Genomic DNA, 23525 nt, shown 5'->3' with positions numbered 1-23525 from the left:
ATATTTATAAAAAAAATATATATGCTATCCTACAGTTTTTTCCATAATTTTTTGCCCATTGTCAATTAATGCTGCCTATGTTTATGTCTACACGGAGCTGCTGTATTTGTGATGTCAGTACTATGCACAGACACAGGGAGAGAGAATACACAGGCTCGATGAAGTTGGCACCCCTACAATCAGTCATCAATTACGTGTCCCACATTCGGGAGGGGCCCCTAAAATGCACTTAAAATATCACTATTGATAGGTTTAATTGAAAGTAAGGGCAGTATTACACACATATAAAGTAGACACAGTGCTGTGCATTCCTGTGTCCCGTATATGGACACAGAGGAGTATGTAGCAGTGGGGCAAGTTGTCAAATTATATCCTTTCCTCACACTATCCTGATTTCCTACCCCACATACATATACAATAGAGAGGAGCTGTCGCCATATCACGTTCACACTCAAAACTGGTGTACATACACCTGACCCAGGATAGGTATTGTTCCTACATACATCAAAGCAAGCAGCAGGTGAGACGGGTGTTTCACCCCCTACACCGCACACACACTCTACATGTTTTACCTGAAATCGAGCTTCGTCAGGAGATATACATATATACAGTGAACTAGTGAAAAATATCAAACCCCACAATCACAACAAAAATCAAACTGCCAACATGACAGTCCCTGTCAGAGCTGAATGTTGCACTAATGATCAGACTTATATGCTGCTTAGTATCCACCAGAAATGCAGGCCTGCCTATCAGTCCTAATTAGTACCAGGCACGCCCCTGAATATGTTAATACATCTGCCCGGGTTCCTAGGAAATCTCACATCTAAACAGAAATAACTATGTGATTAGATGGATAATCCATAGGCTGGCTGTGCACAGCATGAGGTGTTGAGACATGTACGCATGGTGGAGAGGCGGGCGGTGATGCGGAAACATCATCCACGTCCGCATTGCAAAATATCTTTTATCCGTCAAAAGTTTAGTCATCCATCCTACAACCTTGTACAGCTGGTGAATGTTTGACCTTTATAAAAACATAAATATCTCAAAAACTATAAAAGATAGAACAATGATTTCTGCAACACAAAAGTGGCACCATCCAACCATACCAGTTCCATGTTGCTGTTGTAGAAGGGCTGGGTGATGTTACCATTTGAAGAAAAAACAGTTCCTATTATCTTCAAAACGAAAGCAGCCCAAATCTTCTTTTTTTTTTTTGCAACACAAATAGGGCCAAACGTAGCACTAACCAAACATCATTTTTATTTGTGCTGATTGTGCGGGTGGGTCAGATTTACAGCATTCATCAGACTGTAATGATAGAGACGGTTCACACGTATCTATTGTCTTTTTTATTCATTGCAAAAGCGAAAACGCACAATCCCGACTGGTATGATTTTTTCAGGCAGCAGACTGCATTGCCATTTATCCAATGAGTAGCACACATCTCCTACTGAGTGGCAGTGGACTCTGCAACAGGCCTCAGCACAATACAGATGCTGAATAGCATGAACCAAAACCATGAACAAATTGTCAAATATCAAAGCTACAGGAAAAGGCGGACCTCTGTGTGCCCGCCCTCTCTCCGTCCACTGCCCTTCCTGTGCCCACTGTTCCTCAGATGCAGAAGACGAGCTGGGGCGTGCGGTAGAAGCCAGAGCAGTGCACTGACCTGGAAGCTGTTCTGAGGACAGAGCCATTTTGAAAATACAAGAACCAAGATTTTTAAACAGGACATCGGCCCAGCAAGACTCCGCAGAGGATAAAGAAGATGCACCTTGGAACCTGCAATTGGTAAGTATTTTATTTACGTGTTTCTCTTATGTGTTGCAGTAAACTTTAAATTGACTATGAAACATGGGCCTTTATTCAATTCCCGTTTTCTCCTAAGTTTTTTCTTCTAGGTGACATTTTCACAACTTATCAATACAATGCTCTTTAAAGAGACTCTGTAAGAAAAAAAAATCCTCTGGGGGATACTTACCTCAGGAGGGGTAACCCTCAGAATCCCAATGAGGCTTCCACAGTCCTCTGAAGCTTGGGGGAATCTAGCGCTGGCTCCCCTGAAAGTCCCTCAACAAGGCTTGACATGGGTGCGTAGGCCCGGGCAATATAGCCTGAGCGAAGAGCCGCTAGTGCACCTGTGCAGGATCGCGTTGGGTAAATATTTACCACGTCGCTGTTCGGGGGGGGGGGGGGGAGTTGTCACAGCGCTGGATTGCCGGGACAATGGAGGAAGGGAGAAGCCTCGTTAGAATCCAGAGGCTTCCCCCTCCTGAGGTAAGCATCCCACAAAGGCTTTTTTTTTTTGTTACAGGTTAAGCCACCAAGAAAGCAAGAAAATACTAAGAATAATTTTGACAAGACTTTTTTAATTGCAGAGTGTTGAAAAATTATTTAAACAAAAGATGAAAAACAGGAAGAAATAGAAGAAAAAAATAGGAAAAAATAGGGCCATGGAATCTAATCATAGTGTTCCTTGGATTTCATGTAGGCTACCTTTGGGAAGGCCCACCATCATACAGGACCAAGAAAGCTAGACCAAGACATTTACATTGCTGAGGGGACCCAAGGTGTGCCTTTTATGTGGCCCACAACATTTATTGTGTATTCTGATAGTGGCCCTGTGTCTGTAACGCAAACTTTTTATGATCCCACGCCCAGTACAACTATAATACCAACCTATACAATACAATAACATTTGTGAAGCCCTTTTCTCTCATTGGACTCAAAGCTCATAGATATGTATCAGATCAATACATGTTTGCAGGCTGGATTGTGTTATAGCAGAAATAGTCAGGTGTTCATAAATGCCAGACTAAAGAGGTGGCTTTTCAGTTTGGACTTAAATGCTTCCAGGGATGGAAATGTCCTGATGGAGTGTGGAAGGGAGTTCCAAAGTGTAGGGGCAGCATGACAGAAGGCTCTGTCTCCAAAGGTTTTGAAGTGGACTCTGGGGGTGACCAAGTTATTAGATCCTTTTGATCTAAGATTGTGTGTGTGTGTGTGGGGGGGGGGGGGGGAGATTCAGTTGCAACAAGTCCTTCAGGAATCCAGGGCCCGGATGTTGCCACTGCTGGTCTTGTCACATCACTCTGATCCCCCGTCTCAGGTACCAAAATGTATGTGGGAGAGGGCAATGGGTGCAGGAAGAGTACCCAATTAAGAGGACACATTCGCTGCAGATTTTCAGGAAAAAAGATTCTGAGTGAATCAGAAAACAAAAAACAACAATGGCAGCCGTGTAACCAGAATGAAAATTAGAGCAAATCAGAATGTAAATCATCTGAAATGCAAGATGTTATTGTTAGAGCCGAGGGTCACCTTCAGGTCATTCCTGGCATGGAAATATTTACATATGGTTTTGAACCATGGAACATTTCATTTGATTTTTAGCATATATTTACTTGTCTTATGAATAAACACTTCTGAAACTTGGGTTTATGTATCCAGTGTTATAGTTCTAAAATGGTAACCAGATTGCTCTTTGGCATACTGTTTGTTGACCTCTAATCCTAAGGTGAAGCAAGTCAAACAGACATCTGATATAAAGAAACACGGGCCGCCTATCCATTGCAGGGCAGCAATTAAGTGAAAGTGAAATCATGCCAAACAGGGCAGCTGAAGGACCAATCCCCAGTGCATTCTGGAATTCCCAGCTCTCCCGGCAGCTGTGGTCCTCTTTTCCTCAGCTGGGCAATACCATTCAAATTTCAGAAGGCCTGATGCTAAACTTACAGCTAGGAGTATAATCTCAGATGCCAAGAAAGGGAGGCATTGCCAACACAAAGCAGTCTACATGATAACTCAGCTGCAGGAGGACCATGTCACTGGCGGTCGTCAAGGCATGGCTAAGGCATGATCAAATTATCACTGCTAATTGAAAAATACACAATTTATGGAAAGTGTGAAGCAAATGAAGAGGTTACAAAGTTTACAACTAAAGATACCATGCAGAAAATCATCTTTAACCCAAATATAGTACTATGAAATATATTACACATAGGCAGCAACATTCTTAAAGTGTTCCTGAGGCCAGCAAAATAGATAGCTAAGATATTTACCTCGTTAGTGGGAAGCATGTAAGAATACAGGCTCAGTAAAATGAAGGGATTTGTGCACAGCGTTTTACTACTGTGCATGGAGCGCCTTCGTTCTACTGGGCCTGCACGACCACACTTGCACATGTGCAGGGCCGTGCGCATTTGGAGGACACAGAGGGACCCAGCGTTAAAACAATAGAGTTTATAGTCCCTCTGGACTATCCAATGGTTTCTTCTAACGAGGTAAGTATCTTTTTCTTAAATGTTTATAGCTTCAGCATTGCTTTATGAGTGCATTCATGTACAACTTAATTATAACTACAAGTCCAAGTTTTTAAGGGGCTCTGCATAGTGGCCACTTTAAAGAGCTATGGTCCCATTGCAAATTTTACAGACCACCAACACCCACTTTTTAAGGACCGCTACTTGTGAGAGAGGTGTAAGTGGAGGAAAAGGGATGGTTTGTTGAGTTGATTGTTACCATAACAACACCAATAAAGAGATAATGCAGAGACTGGAGGCCCATGAGGTCCAGGTGCAGTCACAACCTATGTACCCACGACTGCCACACTACTGGCTCAACAATGACCAAGTAACATTGATGACTCTTGAAATGGAACCCCAGGAGAAAATGACAGGCTCAGGAAATAAAGGATCCCACTTGCCTCTTCTGTGACTATGACGCTGCAGGCAGATTTACCAAGGTGTCAATCCAAGACAGATCTACTCAACAAAGCTCTCAATCGGCTGCTTTGTAGGCCCATAGTGACACTTGTACAATTTTTAAATAATAAATAAACAGCCCAATCTGGATTTTTCCCTAATCACAATAGTCACATCACTTATCATAGCACTGTAGTAACATACACTGTAGTAGAATGCAGTAAATTATTTAGGATACCAACTTTGATGTTAAATATCCTGGTTTCAGTACCAGAAACACTTCCTATATCTATGTAGTGCTGTATATTAGTACATAGCCCCGCCCTACCAGTGATGCTTAGCCTAGGCTGTTTAGCTATGTAGAATTCTACTCCCAGAGCATTCTGGGAGACCAGGCATTATTATGTCTGGCTCCAGAATTCTCAGAAACAAACATTCCGCAGAGCTGCACCTGACATGACTAAAGATGTTGCCACCAGTGATAAATTTCAGAATGTAAATCAGGGTGAGGAAAGATTTTACAATAGACAAACACTGACTAAATCATTTATAAATGAATGTTGTGAGAAAATAAGCAATTTTATTTGTTACATTATTTTCACTACAGTTCCTCTTTAGCCTGTAACCAAGGCGACATGTGACATGATGAGATAAACTAGGGGTCCCCAAAACATTTTCGGTCAAGGGCCGGGTCAGCATACTTCAGACTGCTGGGGGGCCGGAACATACATAAAGTGATGTTGAAAAACATTACATTGAATCTAGGTATTAATTCCCCCCAATCATGTCCGGAGGAGACCTCCCAGCAGCAGCCATTCAGTCATGTGGCGCTGAAAAGCGTCTTTGTGCACCAGACAGTAAAGCATAACCCAGCTGACAACCTGCCGTCCAGTTAGATATCAGTGTCACCTGATGCAGAATTGGATTGGAAGCTAGCGAATGACTGCTCACTGGCTTCTACAGTATGTAGATTGGTGATGCCAGCACTGCTATTCTATATATGCGGGCCGCCGATAAAGGTGCAGTGGGCCACATCTATAAGTTACACATTTCGTGTTTGGGGGCCAGTGAAAAAGCCTTAGGGGGCTGCATTCAGCCCGTGGGCCGTAGTTTGAGGACCACTGAGATAAACATATGTATGTAAAGTGCAAAACATCAATGACCAGGCTCTTTTACTTGCTTTATTTTGCTGCCTGAAGGGGTAAAGGACCACTATCGCGAAAAAAGTAGGCAGGGAATGCCTTTGAAAACAAAGAAACCTTGAGAATCCCCCATGAAGAGATGGACTGGCCCAAAACCTGTCGGTTTTGCAGGAATTTAACTGCCTAATTTTTTCACAATAGTGGTCCTTCAATTTCCAGGCATGGAAGTGACAGCTTCTGTCTTGTCAGTAGCTTGTCGGGAGGGATGATCAATGAGATGCAATTTTTTCTGAAATTATGCACATTTTTATGCAAATGTATGCAGCTTGAAAATGGACCAATCAGTTTAAACCCAGTTTTGCATCAACTTGGAAGAATTTGCATATCTGTGATCATCCCTACTTGTTGGGAATATAGTAAACCTCACTGATAAGCAAATTAGAGCCATAAAAGTTTTCCTGGCAGAATACAACTTCTGAGAGCATAGGGAGATACAATACATGAACTATTGACCTTTTTCTAACTCTAGGAAACTTATTAGGCTGCCACTGAGCAGAGGCAACAAAACATTCAATCTAGGTTGTTAATTGTTTAAATATAAATTATCAGTGGCGTAGCTAAGGAGCTGTGGGCCCCGATGCAAGTTTTGCATGGGGCCCCCCAAGCACTCTATATATGACAATTGATACGGCACACCAATGGCAACTACAGTGTCAGAGGTGCAAGAAGGGGGATGGGGAACAGTTTGTTAATGATTACCAATATTCAAAGTATCTATAGAAGTGATTATTATGAGCACAGGACCAATAGAGAGCTAATAATGCAGTTGAAGGAGGGCTCTTCGGGGCCCCTCTGGCTCAAGGGCCCCGATGCGGTTGCTACCTCTGCAACCCCTATTGCTACGCCCCTGTAAATTATATTAAACTATTATATTATATTAAACTATTTTCACCTTGGGTTCCTCTTACCGTAAATCAGGCCCTGAATGTTCCAGTACAAGTATAAAACAAATGACGAAAGCTGATTCATCACCCTCACAACGCCAGTGTGGATTTTCTCAGGGTAAAAGGAAAACAAGATGAATGAAAGTAAAGAAAGTGCTTCTTCCACCATTAACTTGTGGAATGCGTTTTACTCAACAGAGAGGAAGTGCGCTGTCCACTGTGTATGATTAAACTGTCACAAGGTGTTAAGATCAATCAAACCCTCCCTACAAGAAAATGCCAGGAACACTTGAAATGGGCCACATAGAAAATGTCAGTGCGTATGAATATACGCAATCAGCTTCAGTGGGAAAACTCCTGTGAGATAAATAGGCTGCGGGTAAATTATTTCTTTCCCTTATTTACAACATGCTGACAGATTATGATCGGATCTACACTCCTATTAGTGGTTTTTATCTAAAAATCCACCTTGATTGCAGCGGCTGTTACTAGCTAGACAGGCCAGTAACTAGCGGCCAATCATACTATTGCAGTACAGAGCAACAAAGAACACCTAACCCAGGCATGGGCAAACTCGGCCCTCCAGCTGTTAAGAAACTACAAGTCCCACAATGCATTGCAGGAGTCTGACAGCCACAGTCATGACTCAAAGGCAAATGCATTGTGGGACTTGTAGTTCCATAACAGCTGGAGGGCTGAGTTTGCCCATGCCTGACCTAGCCACCTTTTAAAGCGGACATGAACTCAGAACTTCCTCTCTGCTCTAAAAGATAAGCAACAGCTTGATAACCTTTAAAGAAAAACATTTCTTTGTTACAGCTGATACAAATCCTGCAATACATCTGCAGTGTATCCTGTGTTTACAAATTAGCTGCTCCGCCATGGCAGAGGAGATTCCTGAGCTGAGAGATCAAATTACAGTGGTGATTAGTCACAGATGAGGCATGTAAAACTTGCATGAGGGCCCACAGCTTCTTAGCTACGCCACTGCTGATAACTGTGCATTCATCAGCATCATCACATTTTAAAATGTTAATATGAAGGAAAATGTACCAGGATAGAAAAGACCAGTGTGGTTTGAACCATAAAACAATATGGTATGCGTGACTAGGAGTGTGATGGGGGCGTGATCAGGGGTGTGGCAGGGGCGTGGCTTAAGTGTCCCTCTTTCTCATCTCAAAAAGTTGGGAGGAATGCACACACTGTGACCGGCAGGCTTTTAAACATTTTTATCTTGGTTGAATTAAATGGACACATGTTTTTTTTTCCATCATTCTATTCTAAGCATATAATTTACAGAAAATATGTAAAAAAAACAGGGGTGTAGCAATAGCCATAGCAGCCATGGCAACTGCTATGGGGCCCTGGAGAAGATGGAGCCCAGATTGTACTTGATGCATTCACTATTAACTTTACTTTGTTGCTCCCCCTCTGACTTTGTTTCAGTGCTCGTGGACTATACACAGGTGTGTGTTGCATAAGAATGTAAATTGCTTAGTCAATAATATTCTTAGGGCAGGGGCAGGTAGCATTGTTCAAGATGCCTAGATATGATGGCCCCGTGAAAATGTTGCTATGTCTCCCCATGTCTAGCTACGCCACCAACAAAAAAGTGTTATTTTAAAATGCAGGGCTGTAAACATTGTTACTAATACAGTGACATTTCTACTGTATATTATGATTATGCATTTATATATACAGTACATAAAGCACTGATATCTTCCACAGCGCTTTACAGAATACATAGCCATGTCACTATCTGTCCCTCGGAGGGGCTCACAATCTACTGAAATCCCTACCATAGTTGTAGCCTCATATCCTACCATAGCCTAAGGCCATTTTGGTGTTGTTTTTTTTTGGGGGGGGGGGGAGCAGTTAACTTACCAGTATATTTTTGGGATGTGCCCAAAGGAAACCCATGCAGACACGAGGAGGACATACAAACTTCATGCAGAAAGTATCCTAGCTAAGATTCAAACCTGGGACTTGCTACCATGCTGGGATCTTTTTAATTTTTAATTTATATGTTGGCTTTGACCTCTTAGGCTACAGTGTGTGTAACACCCGTTGTGTATCGTGGTTTACCACACTGCAATGCACCACCAATGCAATGTTCACAGTGCGGCGGGTACTTTGTGGTATAACGAGTTGCTGTAGGGTAACGCACTGCATGCAGTGCATTACCGTTACCTGTGCACATTAATATTAAGTGTGAAGCATACATTGGCTGTATGCTGTACTGTACCTGATGCAACGCGAGTACAATGTATGGTGCCGCTGTCCTGATCTTCTGGCTGTCACAGGGAATGCAATGTCCGCTGTGAACAAGGCTTTAGGCTACATTCAGAGTGGTGAGTTGCGGTGCGACTTTATGGAGGGCGTCTTAATGCATAAATCTGCAATCTGTTTCCTAATAGGTGCTGGTATTATGGGAATCATAGTTCTTCAGAGAACAAGATCCTTATAATTTCACAGGGAAAATATGCAGATTCACCTAATCTGACCCATTTGCAGTAGATTGATTCACACATCTGTGATCAGGCTTGTCCCGTCATAGCAGGCACAGCTGGGAGCCTGGGAGGTATGTACATCCCTGGTGTAATCAGGTTCCTGATAAGAGACACAGATTGAAGTAACTCAACTACTCTTCTGTGTAAAAACAAGCAGTCTTCTAGTTCATCTCTATACACTGCCAGGAATAATGGTGAATCTTATTTCTTGCCTACGTTTTTTTTTTGCTCTTCTGTGCATAAGAAACATCCATTCATCAGTGCTTACAAAAGGACTAGTCAGATAGGAGTAGGAAGCCGATTGCCAACCACTAGGGATGGTTAATGAGATGCAAATAATTCTGAGCTGATGCAAAATAATGCGCATTACCCAGCTTGAATATGGATCAATCAAGTGGTGAGGGATCTGACTGGTCCATTTTCAAACTGCATAAATTTGCATCTAAAATTTACATAATTCTGCATCAACTTAAAAGTTGCTGCATCTCACTGACCATCCCTACTGAGCACTCAATTCATGTAGCAGTGGAAAACAAGTAACAGTGCTCTATGTGCAGCTAGTTACTATGCAGTGCTGCTACTTCCTTACTTGCTGATCTGAGAATCAGGAAGAAGAGCGTGAGCAGCGCTGAAGAGAAAACAGACAGAACCTCCAGGCCTAGAGGAGGTGAGTGTGTACTGTTATCCTCACCTGCTGCACCATAACTCTGATTGGGTGGAGCACAGAAGGGGGAAACAGGAGATTTGGGCGTCCGCTAGCAGTGGAAGTCATGGGAACCGCCATGGGGGTCCACTGTATTTATCGGTATGGAGGGGAAATTTGGCCACCGGAAAAAATTCACGTTTTTTCTGCTTTTTTTTTCTACTGGCCTTGAGGACGGTTAAAGTTAGTCATGGGGAGTAAGGGCTAAGATTATAAGATTAGGCGTGGGAAAGTTTTGCTGCCTCAATTTAGCTATAGTAAAATATTGGTAATTAATAATTAAAATTTTTATTCACTCTATAGAAAATTTAAAAGCTTCTTTGTAACTGCCATCTCTGAAGTGCCAAAAGAATGCAGGGCTGTGGAGTCAGAGTTGGAGCAATTTTGGGTACCTGGAGTAGCAATTAGGGTCGGAGTCGGTGATTTCATAAACTGAGGAGTCGGGAGTCGGATGATTTTTGTACCAAATCCACAGCCCTGGTAAGTATTAGGATAAGCAGTCTGATCCGAGGAGTCGGAGCTATTTTGGGTACTTGGAGTCGAAGTTGGAGGTTTCATAAACTGAGGAGTCGGAGTTGGAGTCAGATGATTTTTGTACCGACTTCACAGACCTGAATATACGGCCATCTGCCCACTCCGATCCTCCAAAGACCTGCCCCTGACCACACTGCACATCTCCCATTCCCATGCGAGACTGCATGACTTGCCCCATCCTTCAACACCTTTAAACAAACCTATTATCTATTATTCAGTGCTGCGTAATATGTTGGTGCTCTATAAATACAATAAATTACAATAATAAACAAGTGCAAATCAATGGCTGAAACCCATCTGAAACCCATTTTCACACTGAAGTTAAGAGACCAGCTTGAATCACAACAGTGCAACACGAGTTAAGTATAGAATCGGATTTGCTGCATTTTTTTACTTACTGCCCAGCTTTACCGTATTGCATTTTTAAGAACTTGACAGAAAGGCGAAGTAAAATATGCACAACTTGGTTTGACAGCTCTGACTGGATTGTCCAGCTCTGTCCAATAATTAGGTGTCTGCACTAGTGAAACTAGCTATTATTGGCCATTATCTGAGAGCTATGGACAGACCTTTGCCTTGTTTGATGTTTATTGTTTGGCTCCCTGCTAATGAAGCACTTAAGGAAAGCTCTAGGGCAGGAGAAGGTCCCTCGGTGGGCGGCCCTTCCTCAACACATTGACCATGGATTTGTTTTCTTGAGTGGATGTTAAGCACGGCAACATTTTCTAATTACCCTCTCATTCTTCACCTGAAGAAGCCCCAAACAGAAGCCTCAGTGTCCTCAATACATGCATTGTACGTATGACTGCTGAGTGATCACCTTCCTTTTATTTAACCAAGCGTAAAGCACCTGCATCAGGACAGACACGTGGAAGCTGCCATTATTTAAGCACACTTGAAGTGACATGTGACTTGATGAGATAAACATGGGTACATATAGCACCTGTCTTACAGAGAACTTGTCCGTGTTCCTTTTTTTATTTCTACGTATTTCTCGTATTTTATAGCAAGATTTATTAAACGAGTGCTTTATCTATGCAGATGAGGACTAGCAGGGCCAGGGACAGCTTTGCTGAGAGGCAAATGAAAGCTAAAACATTTGTCTCTAGTTGATTGCAAACTCCTGACAACAGGATAGTGCTTAAAAGTTCAAAAAATCATTATGTTTTGTATGGGAGCTGAATGAACCAGACGTCACACTGACATGGCTGCTGTTTACACTTCATTCTTAAAATGTCAGCCATTAAATTCAAAATAATTATATAAAACCACAAGAGAGGTCTATGTACTTTTCCTTCTATGCATACTACTAATTATCTCAGAAGCTTATTTTCAGTTTGCTTCTAAAATGCTATTTGACTGGCTTTAGAGTTGATCATCTGGCTACAAAACTATTTCAGCTGTTGTCTAGGCAAGAGTATACAGACTGGAAACTTTTTTTTGAAGTGTACCCAAAGCAAAAAAAAAAACATAAAAGATACTTACCATGCAGAGGCTTCCACCGTCCTTCTGGCCCCCACCCTTGCTATAAGAAGACCCCCTAAACATGTCTGACAAGAGCTCGTGGAATATGTAATGTGGCCACACTAAGTTCGGCCATGCCTGAGCAGGCCTTACTAAATTAGGGTGCATTACATGAAGAGTAGTGCGGTCATGATTTACAAAAGGGTGCTGTGGATTCCAGGAAGACACAGCAAGACGTTGGAGGATCCAAATTAATTAATTAATTAATTCTTAAGCTGAACACATTCCATGCAACTTTCCTGTCAGATCAATGGGTCGATCGATAATTTCTGGCATGTCCGATCTACTTCCAATATAGAAAGGGATCAATTTTGTGCAGTACCGATCTCATTTTCCTTCCTTGAGTTGATCGGAAACAGAACGGACATGCTGAAAATGATCAATGAACCCATCGATCAGACAGGAAAATTTCATGCTGTGTATACAACATTAGGTATCTGGCTTGTGTGTTTTTTTCGCCTCGGGTTTGCTTATTCCAGTAAACAGTCCCCAGATAGTGCATGCTGTGTTTATTTGGATACCTGCAAAGATACTGCCCTAAGGTGCCTTTCATGTGTACTGCCACCTTGCCATAAATGGATTTAACATATAAAGAGGAACTTCAACGAAAAAAATAGAAAAGAGATAAATAAAGTATTAATATTTACCTTGTAATTTGTTCATATTGTTTAATCCTCAAAAGCCTAAACGTAATCATCTTTACTAGGCTTTGCAGGCTTGCAAAAAAAAAAAAAAAAAACAGAGCACCAACTGCAATTATCTATAACCACACCCACTAACAGGTAAAAAAGGTTGTTTTTTTATAGATATACATATGCACAGAGGGAGCAACTGGTTGCTTGGCAGTTGGAAACAGCTGTTATTTCCCACAATGCAACAAGGTTCACAGACAGGAAATTGTCAGGACCATCTGATCTGTCTAAAGCTGGCCACTAACGGTCCAATTTCTAGCGAAAAATCGTTCGAGCGATCAGAAATTCTGATCGGATTGGTTGTAAATAATCTCCATTGGTGGACACAATCGATTATGAACGAGTGAAAAAAATGTCGCCCGAATGAATTTTCGTCGAACGAAAATTTGGATTTTCTTGTGGTCGTGATAGATAGGAAGCAATGATTGGTTAGTTGATGATGTAGTGAACGATTTTTCGTCCGATCAGAATTTCTGATCGCTCGAACGATTTTTCGCTAGAAATTGGGCCGTTAGTGGCCAGCTTCAGAAAAGGTAAAGATTTCTCGTAGGAAAGGGGGTGTTGGCTACTGATTTCAATCTTTGGTTACTGTTCCTCTTTAAATGCCTGGAAAAAAGTCATGCCAAAAAATTAGGCCTTAATCTTTCTTCCCACCTGTAATTATGATTGACAAGGGTGTGTGGAGGTTAATAGTATGGTATATCTCTAGTAATATGCCCAGAGTTCAAATGACAGTTTTTCACATTATAATCACTGTGTTGTCTCAGGACTGAATATCCATCAAAACACAAGTTTAGCACTGTAATGTTGGACACAATTTGTTTTATACACATCTTAAAAGGTAGCTGGCAAATTTATCACCTCCGGGTGTGAGAGGCTCCCAATGGCCTGGAGCGCACCATACTAGGCACTGCGCAGAATGCGTACAACAGAAGTTTTATGTGCTTCTGCACTGCTTTGACATTTGGCATATCAATTGCTGCAGAGTCCTGGCCAGCTTATTATTTCAGGCTACAGGACTCAAACTGACTGATGAATTGTACTGTAATTATGGCCATTTATCATTAGCTCTCAAGGCTATCATTTCCACGCAGACCTCCCCCTGGATCTGTCATCTCAAATTACTTCAGCAGAAACAAGTATTTAGCACAAACTCACTAAGACATCCTCTTTTGTGAGTACAGTAAAGAGTCTCCACTGAATATCCAGTAGCCTCAGGAATTGCTGAAATTGCTCATTTCTTAAAGAACTATTATTATTAAGCAATATTTAGAGGTAGGAGGGGAAAAAAAAGCGTATCAGGCAGCCAACTTGTTGTCCACATAATGAATGATTGCGATATTTTACTGCGCACGCTGCCTAATGTAAAGCAAGGTGAATGTGTGCCGAAATAATACGAGAAAAACAGGATTTCATTCTGTGAAATAAATAAATGGCTGTTTATGCGGAAGCCTTTCTAAGCACTTGTTATCTATTGATCTTATGTATTTATATAGTGCTGACATCTTCCACAACACAGGAGTACATAGTTGTGTCACTGACTTTCCCTCGCAGGAGCTTACGATCTAATGTTTACCATAGTCAGCCTAATGTCTATAACAGTATAACTTATAGGTTGATTCGCTAAATTTGGGTAAAGTTGCTGTTCCCAGGTAGAGATGTCGCGAACCTCCGCAAATTGTTCGTGAACAGGCGATTCTGGCGAACCGCCATAGACTTCAATGGGCAGGCAAATTTTAAAACTTACAAAGACTGTTTCTGGCCACAAAAGTGATGAGTATTGGGGCCACAAAAATGACCTGTATAGGTGATCCATGCCAAAAGTCTCATCAAAAATTACGGAGTTGACGCAATGTCGGGTTTTAAACCCTAATGGGCAGAAATCACATTATGCATAGCTCTGGCTGTCAGTGGGCTGTGGAGTGACTCACACAGAGAAATGCAATACTACTATCAGAATACAGTGACATAATAATGCATTGGAGTGGTTCTGTGCCTGCAACTTAATGAGGCAACAGCAGTAGTGTGTACACAGCTCTGGGTGTCAGTGGGGCGTGGAGTGTCACACACAAAAAACCACAGTAGACAGAGGTGCTAGCCCTCAAAAGGGCTGTTTGGAGTGCTTGCACATGCAAGTAAAGGCCCGTACACACGGCGTATTAAAGGCAACGACGAGTCCGTCGTCACCTCCCGCTGGGCGGGTTTTCAGCAGACAGACCGGCGTGTGTACAGTCTGTCGGCGGACTGATAAGGCTGTTTCTGAACGATCTGCCAGGCGAATCGCTCAGAAACAGCATTATCAGTCTGGAGACAGACTGTACACACGCCGGACTGTCGCTGGAACGCCCGCCCAGCGGGAGGTGACGACGGACCCGTCATTGCCTTTAGTACGGCGTGTGTACGGGCCTTAAGAAACAAGAACACAGGCCTAGCTAATGTTTTCCCTACCTATCTGCAGCAAGTTTGACCCTGCTCTCACTAACAGTCAGCAGCCAGCAGAGAATTGAAGGCCACCACAACTGCTTTTTGATAGGGGGGGGGGGGGGTCCAGGAAGCGGTGCTAGCTGATTGGCTGCCATGTGTCTGCTGACTGTGAGGTAAGGGGTCAAAGTTTAGCTCAATGATGATGTATAGGGAGTGAACCGAACACACCAAATGTTCTCTGTTCGCCACAAATACGAACAGCCGATGTTGGCAGAATACTGCTCGTTGGCGAACTGTTTGGGCCATCTCTATTCCCAGGCAACACACAGCAATTTTACATATACTAGTGGCAGGTTCCTAACACATGTTGCGCAAATAGCGCAACTCATGTTACCTAGGTAATGCTAGCAATGTGCACCACACGTTACACAAGTAGGTATTGTTTGTGATGCTAGCAATGCGACATTACCTATGTAACATGAGTCTGAGTCACGCTATTTGTGCAACACGCATTACGTACCTGGCATACATCGACTTTACCTAAACATTTTTCAATTTAAAGGATACCCGAGGTGACATGTGACATGATGAGATAGACATGTGTGTGTACAGTGCTTAGCACACAAATAACTATGCTGTGTTCCTTTTTATCTTTCTCTGCCTGAAAGAGTTAAATATCAGGTACTGTATATACTCGCATATAAGCCGACCCGCATATAAGCCGACCCCCCAACTTTTCCCTGAAAAAACTGGGAAAAATGATTGACCCCCATATAAGCCGGGGGTAGGAAATGCTGGATTGGTGCAGCCCCCCAGTGTGTCCCAGTATAGCTAGTATAGTGCCCAGTATAGGTAGGTAGTGTCCAGTATAGCTAGTATAGTGCCCAGTATAGCTAGTAAAGTGCCCAGTATAGCCAGTATAGTGCCCAGTATAGCGCCCAGTATGGGTAGGTAGTGCCTCAGTTTAGCTAGTATAGTGCCCAGTTTAGCTAGTATAGTGCCCCAGTATGGCTAGTAAAGTGCCCAGTTTAGCCAGTATAGTGCCCAGTTTAGTTAGTATAGTGCCCAGTTTAGCCAGTATAGTGCCCAGTTTAGTGCCCAGTTTAGCTAGTATAGTGCCCAGTTTAGCTAGTATAGTGCCCAGTTTAGCCAGTATAGTGCCCAGTTTAGCCAGTATAGTGCCCAGTTTAGCCAGTATAGTGCCCAGTTTAGCCAGTATAGTGCCCAGTTTAGCCAGTATAGTGCCCAGTTTAGCTAGTATAGTGCCCAGTTTAGCTAGTATAGTGCCCAGTTTAGCCAGTATAGTGCCCCAGTTTAGCTAGTATAGTGCACAGTTTAGCTAGTATAGTGCCCAGTTTAGCCAGTATAGTGCCCCAGTTTAGCTAGTATAGTGCCCAGTTTAGCCAATATAGTGCCCAGTTTAGCCAATATAGTGCCCAGTTTAGCTAGTATAGTGCCCAGTTTAGCCAATATAGTGCCCAGTTTAGCCAGTATAGTGCCCAGTTTAGCCAGTATAGTGCCCAGTTTAGCCAGTATAGTGCCCAGCATAGGTAGGTAGTACTCCCGGCTCCCTCCCCGCCGCTGCTATTACCTGCAGGCAGCGGCCGCTTCCTAATCCGCGTTCCTCTTCTTAAACTTTTCAGCGTGTATCACAGCAGCGCGCCCGGCGCTGCTGCTGTGACGATGCAGAGTGCAGGAAAGAGCGCGGCTCCCTATAACGGCGATCTGTATCGCCGTTACCAAGGGAACCGCTCTTTCCTGCCCCTGCATCGTCACAGCAGCAGCGCCGGGCGCGCTGCTGTGATACACGCTGAAAAGTTTAAGAAGAGGAACGCGGATTAGGAAGCGGCCGCTGCCTGCAGGTAATAGCAGCGGCGGCCGCGGGGGGAGCGGGGAGGGGGGGGGGAGCGGGGCGCGGAACACCCACCACCCACCACCCACCACTATACCACCAGGGAAGACTCGCATACAAGCCGACCCCCCAACTTTTGACCCCCTTTTTGGGGGTCAAAAATTCGGCTTGTATGCGAGTATATACGGTATGTAAGTGGCTGACTCAGTCCTGACTCAGACAGATAAGAAATTCCAACTACAAAAGACTTTCCAAGCAGAAAATGGCTTCTGAGAGCAGGAAAGAGATAAAAAAAAGGTCAATAGTTCATAGATTTTAGCTCTGGCATACTTCAATAAATATGTAATTGAGCAAATACAATAAAACAGTTAAAACTTAAAAAGTAGATTTAAACATAAAATGAAACTGTGGAATATCCTAAAAAGTCATTTTTAGGAGAAGGAAGATAGATACATTCATTTATTTCATTAGTTTATTTTCGCCTTGGGTGTCCTTTAAGTGTAATGCTGGGAATACACAATGACTTTTTTCATCAGATTTACTGGCGGATTCGATTTTCCAATCATTTTTCTGAATGATTTCTGTTCACTTGGAAAAAAATGTTCAGAAAAACGCTCAAAATCAGACTGGACCTGTCGGAAATGATCTATCGAGCCATCTATCTGCCAAAAAACTCATGTGTATTCCCAGCATATGGAGAGCTAATGCATAAGAGAAACAAATAAGGAAAGATAATTCATGATAAACAAATAAGGAGAGATAAACCATGAGATAAGTTAGTTATGTAGACATTTAATTGTCTTGCTAACATGTTAAACAGCAACAAGGCTGCTCTGCAAAGGGCTGTGAGGAGCACCAATTCTATAAAACATGTGGAATGGTATTTCTCAAGGGACGGAACTCCACATTGGTGGACTCAGCATCTGCTGAGGAATACCAGCCTACATAGGCGACAAGTAATAATTAATAAGGCTACACTTATTATTTATTGCTAAGGGAATAAATAATAAGGGAAGCATACACTTATTATTATTTATTGCTATTACACAATATTTTTAAACTTTTATCGTTATGTTTTAACCCCTTGCCTACCTCTCCACACCGATTGGCGTGAATTCTGCGGCAGCCCCAGGACCACTCCATGCCTATTGGGGTGAAGTCTTGGGGCGGGGTTTTGCAGGAGATTGCGTGCGCCGTTGCGCGTGCATCTCCGCTTGAATGACAGAGCAGTCTCCCAGCGGCGATCGCTGATAGGAGACTGTTGGACAGCGAAACCGCTATCTATCAACACTGTACATTGCTGCAATCTAAGGCAGCGCTGTACTGGGGACAGCCGTGTCACTTGGCTTCCCCTCTAGAGGCACAAAGGCGACCCCCTGTCATAGGCTAATGCCTATGACAGCCAATCGCTGTCATTAGCTAGTGGAGGGAGGTAGGGCGGGGTTATTATAAAATAATTTTAAAAATAGATGAATTTATTACAAAAAAAATAAAAAATAATTAAATAAACATGCCGGCAGGGATCAGACCCCACCAACAGAAAGTGCTGTTGGTGGGCAGAAAAGGAGGGGAGGAATCACTTGTGTGCTAGGTTGTACAGCCCTGCAGCTAGGCCTTAAAGCTGCAGTGGCCTATTTAGTAAAAAAAATTAGCTTGGTCACTAAGGGGGTTTAAGCCCGTGGTCCTTAAGTGGTTAAACAAGAAAATATACAAAAACATTGAAAAAATTATCCAACAAACAGTGGTCAAGAGCGTACCAAAACTGGACAGCTAAAGAGTGGAAAATGTAGTTTGTCTTTATGAATCTGAATATTTGCTCTGACACACAGGTGGCCAGAAGAGGGCATCAGCAGTATGAAAACATGGATCTGACCTGCCTTGTGTTAAAGTGGATCCGAGATCAACTTTTACTCATTGCATAATTGTGTTTCTTTCATTCAGTTTATATGGCATTCCTAAAGCCAAATACTTTTTTTGTTTTGTTTTACTACTCTAATTCCCTATAAACTAAACAAGCCTCGTCCTCAGCTTTTTCAGAGAGCCTTGGCACTGTAGCAAGGACTTATGGGAGATCAGTCTGGGCAGGAGGAGGGGGAGGTTACTAGCCAGAGATTTCAGAGGCAGAGGGGAGGAGGGAGGAGGAGAGCAGAGTGAATTTGTCACAGGCAGAGAGCTGAAGATGCTATCAGCTTTGCCTGTGTGTAATGTTTACAAACAACATGGCTGCTCTCATTGTATTACAGGAAGAAATAATCATATTCTGTTGAGGCTGTTCGCAGCTAGATTTGCTGTGTAAACTATCTAAACTTTAGATAAGATATATAGACAAGTTACTTGTTATAGTTAGTTTTTCATCTCGGATCCGCTTTAAAGGAAACCTGAAGTGAGAGGGCTATGAAGGCTGCCATATGAAGGCTGCCATATTTGTTGTCATTTTAACAATACTAGTTGCCTGGCTGCCCTGCTAATCTCTATGGCTGCAGTAGTGTCTGAATGAATCACACACCTGAAACAATAATTGGCTAATCACATTTTTGTCAGAAACATCTGATCTGCATGCTTGTTCAGGGTCTATGGCTACAAGTATTAGAGGCAGAGGATCAGCAGGACTGTCAGGCCTCCATATAACTCTACATGCAGGTTGCCTTTAAGGCTCCAGTCTAGTATTGGTTTGAGATGTGGTAGAAAAGCATATTCATAGCATAATTGTACACTTGACAGTCCTGCAGAAGCTGCAAGATCCAATCAAAGGAATGTTGTCAACACCTTGTGGAATCCATTCAATGAGGAATTAAGGCCATTTTGAGGCCAAAGGGCTAAAATGCCACCAGTTACGCAGAGATAACCGTGTGACAGATATACTTTGCTTTGTAAGGTTTCTCTGTCAAAGTCCAGCTATATCCAAATATAAATAAATCAAATTATAATGGCAATCAGCATGGTATGTCAATAACAAAGGTGTACAGGAGCAAAGTGGTTTAATGGGCCAAATATACTTGCCACAGCTGCTTCTTCTCCTGTCTGGATTCAGCTAGTGGACAGGTCAAAAAGGTTTGACTATGTGACACCCAAACAAGGAAGAACCTTAGATTTCAGACTACATTTCCCAGCATTCCTGCATTACAGCAGAAATCTTAGGTCTATATCAGTGTTGCTTGCAAATTTTTGCATCAAAATTGGTATTTTCGATATCGAGAACATTTTTGTGAAAACAGCTTGTATTTTCAATATCGATATTTTACTGAGAAAAAAACTATATTTTACCGCTAGCATTTTTACCGTGAAAACATCGATATTTTACTGTGAAAAATAACAAAATTATTTTCGATGGCATTTTCGCTCGAAAATCAAATAAAACATTATTTTTGTGAAAATGAAAGCGAAGGACATTTTTTGCTCATCACTGGTCTACATAAGGATGCAGATCTCGTATACTGGCAGGAAGTAGGTACAAGCAACTGTAAGGTCTCTGCTCTGCTAACAGGAAACTCACTGGAGACAGGGATCAGTGCATAGCTGCAAGAAAACACAGCTTCACAAGGGATTTTTGAACTAGAAAGTTTTTATTTCAAAGGTAATACTTTTAATTCACACTAATCAACATGATTGTCCAATTTTGGGTTTAGTGGGGCATTAGGAAATATGGGCGAAACCGCTCTGTACATTTTCTGTATGTCTCCTCTCTTGCAGAAGTCTGAAGCTTAAGGTAATGATTTACAATGCAGTTTGTGGAATGCATCATGACTTCATGTGTGACACTGCCGTTTCTGTAAAATGAGGCCATTTCTAAAAATATATTCAGTGTATGGTGTCAGCCCTGAGGGGGAGACGGCGATGTCACTGTCCTTCAATGCGCCTTTTCCAATATTATATAATGAAGAGATATACTGTAATAAAAGCAGGCAATGTGACCAATGGGAGGGCGATTTCCAATGAAAGTGGCTATAAATTGCAGATATGTTAGTGAGGTATTTTATCTTTAAAATTCCAACCTGTTACATGATTTAGTAGATACTGTTGTTAGTGATGAGCAAGAATGTTTGTAATTGTAACTTCACATAGTAATTTGCAATTACGGTGCAAAATGCTAATGTGAAATTTCAGGAAAAATCGTAATTTTGCATTTTCACATAATTTTGTGCTTATCAGCAAAACCTTCATACATGCTATCAGCTCCATGTTTGTGAGGTATGTTAAGGGTAATAGTGGGAAAAAGTTAGAAAAAGATTTTTTCATAAAGACCTTGTAGTTTTTGAGAAGATTGATTTTAAAAATGCACAGGAAAATGTTTTTTAAACTGTCATTTTTCTGAGTTTAAAAACCATTTTTCCTTTTTTTTGACTTATTCCTACTATTCCCCTTAACACAACTAGCAATTTTGCAGGGCTGTGGAGTCGGAGCAATTTTGGGTGCCTGGAGTCAGAGTCGGGAAAAAAATACACCGACTCCTAATGAATTTAAACTGTAATTAAAATAGAAAATATCATAAATAATTTATATATACAGTAATTGCTGTGCTTAGTCCACACAAACGAAATAAACCAATCAAAATTAGTTACTTGCTTCAATAAAGCAGTCCCTGTATTTTTAAAGTCAGATATACATGTCTGATTGTGACTACAGTATATATGTGATGTGTATTATTATTATTATTGACACCAACAAAGCACCAACATATTCCATGACGCTGTACAAAGTAAGAAACAAACATGGGGTACATAATAATACAGACAATGGTGTACACCAATATACAAGATACATAATTAGTGACAAAATACAAAGAATGATACAAAATATAGAATTGGTAATGACAGTGATAAAAGTAACATGATGAATAAAATGTTTAATGATTTCCAAGACACAAAAGGGGAGAGAGCCCTGCCCTTACGAGCTTATAATCTAAAGGACACACAGGAATCTCTAATATACAGTATACTAAATAACATCTATGCTGTTAGAATAAAGCCTGATGTGTAGCCGTGTCACTATTAGAGATGGTCCATGAGATGGAAATAATTCTGCGTTGATGCCGATTTATGCAAATGTATGCACTCTCTTTTCTCATGAAATCAAATAATTTGATATGTTGTTAAAATTTGGTTTGGTGACTATGAATTAAAGGGCACCTGAGACTGATGAAAAGAAACATTTTATACATACCTGAGGATTCCTCCAGCCCCCTTCAGGCCAATCAGTCCCTCGCTGTCCACCTCCACCACCTGGATCTTCTGCTATGAGTCCCGGTAATTCAGCCAGTCAGCACAGTCTGGCCATGTGCCGCTACTACAGCCAGGAGCGTTCTGCGCCTGCACAATAGTGCTGCGCAGGTGTAGTACGCTCCCGGCGGCGGAGTGTGTGCATGCGCACTAAGGCAGACTGGCTGAATTACCAGGACTCATAGCAGAAGATCCAGGTGGTGGAGGAGGACAGCGAGGGACTGATTAGCCTGAAGGGGGCTGGAGGAAGCCCCGGGTATGAATAAAAGTTTAATTTCATCTGTCTCAGGTTTACTTTGTTACTCAGTAGACAGTAGTACTATACATATGCATTCCCCACAGAGCTGCAGGGAATCCTAAGCGTTGGCAGTTAAGAGATGAATTTCATGTTACATACTTTCAATCAACAAGATTGTAATATGCAAATTAGAGTTGTCGGAGTCGGTGAAATCGGTGGATTTTTATACCGACTCCACTGCCCTGCAATTTTGGTGACAAAAGCATCTATGGTGGCTTTGCTATTAACAGCTAAAGTTGTCACAAAATTACACTAAAATGGGGGACGGAGAAGCCTTTAGATTATCCAGAGGCTTCCCTCTACAGAGGTAAGTACAGTAAAAACCCCAATATTCGGCACCAATGGGGCTCAGCTAATGCATCCTGCAAGGCCAGGATTTTTTTTCTAGTTGCTTGACAGTTCTGGAAAGAGGTCCGAAACAGGCTGTCTACATGTGGGGTTGATGTGGCTGTGTAATATTTAAAGCTATAGGCTTGCTATACACCAGCGGTCGTGGATGCATGTCTGGCTTACAGGGGCGAAAATAGATAATCTGCATATTCAGTAGTGGTGCATTGTGGGTAACCACAAATGTTCACTTATAGTGGAATTATTGAAAGTTTCCTTCTGTTTTAAGAAGACAAATTTCACCAAGCATTGCTTATTAGTAGGAGAGCATTTCGGTCTCTTTTATACCCCTATACGTTCCTAGTGGTTTGGGCCACCCTGAGCTGCTTGGTTACTCTGTTGTACTCTGTTCTGTAACTATACCTAACCCTACTCTCACACAGAGCCCTCCCTGTACCTATCCCTAACCCTAGACCCCCTGGTGGTGCCTAACCCTAAGACCCCCCCGGTTGGTGCCTAACCCTAAGACCCCCCTGGTGGTGCCTAACCCTAAGACCCCCCCTGGTGGTGCCTAACCCTAACCACCCCCTGATTGCGTATATTATACTGTAACTATACCTAACCCTCCCTGTACCTATCCCTAACCCCTA

At 42.3% G+C, this 23525-nt stretch overlaps 1 protein-coding gene across 6 annotated transcripts in view; it reads right to left on the bottom strand.

Moving 5' to 3' along the window:
- Positions 1-23525, bottom strand: part of NTF4 (neurotrophin 4) — a 175476-nt gene that overhangs the window by 79988 nt on the left and 71963 nt on the right. For 5 of the 6 annotated variants that reach the window (XR_011022447.1, XR_011022446.1, XR_011022445.1 and 2 more), the window contains exon 1: positions 12714-12822. The exons of the other annotated variant lie outside the window; for it this stretch is intronic. The gene's annotated coding sequence lies outside the window, so the exon portion shown is untranslated. Of the gene's footprint in view, positions 1-12713; positions 12823-23525 lie in introns of those variants that run through there. 6 annotated transcript variants of the gene reach the window in all.

The sequence above is a fragment of the Hyperolius riggenbachi genome, chromosome 6 (genome assembly GCF_040937935.1).
Source record: "Hyperolius riggenbachi isolate aHypRig1 chromosome 6, aHypRig1.pri, whole genome shotgun sequence".
NCBI classification, from domain to species: Eukaryota; Metazoa; Chordata; class Amphibia; order Anura; family Hyperoliidae; genus Hyperolius; species Hyperolius riggenbachi.
Note: the sequence above shows the minus strand (reverse complement) of the source record. Positions and strands in the feature narration are given on the sequence as shown.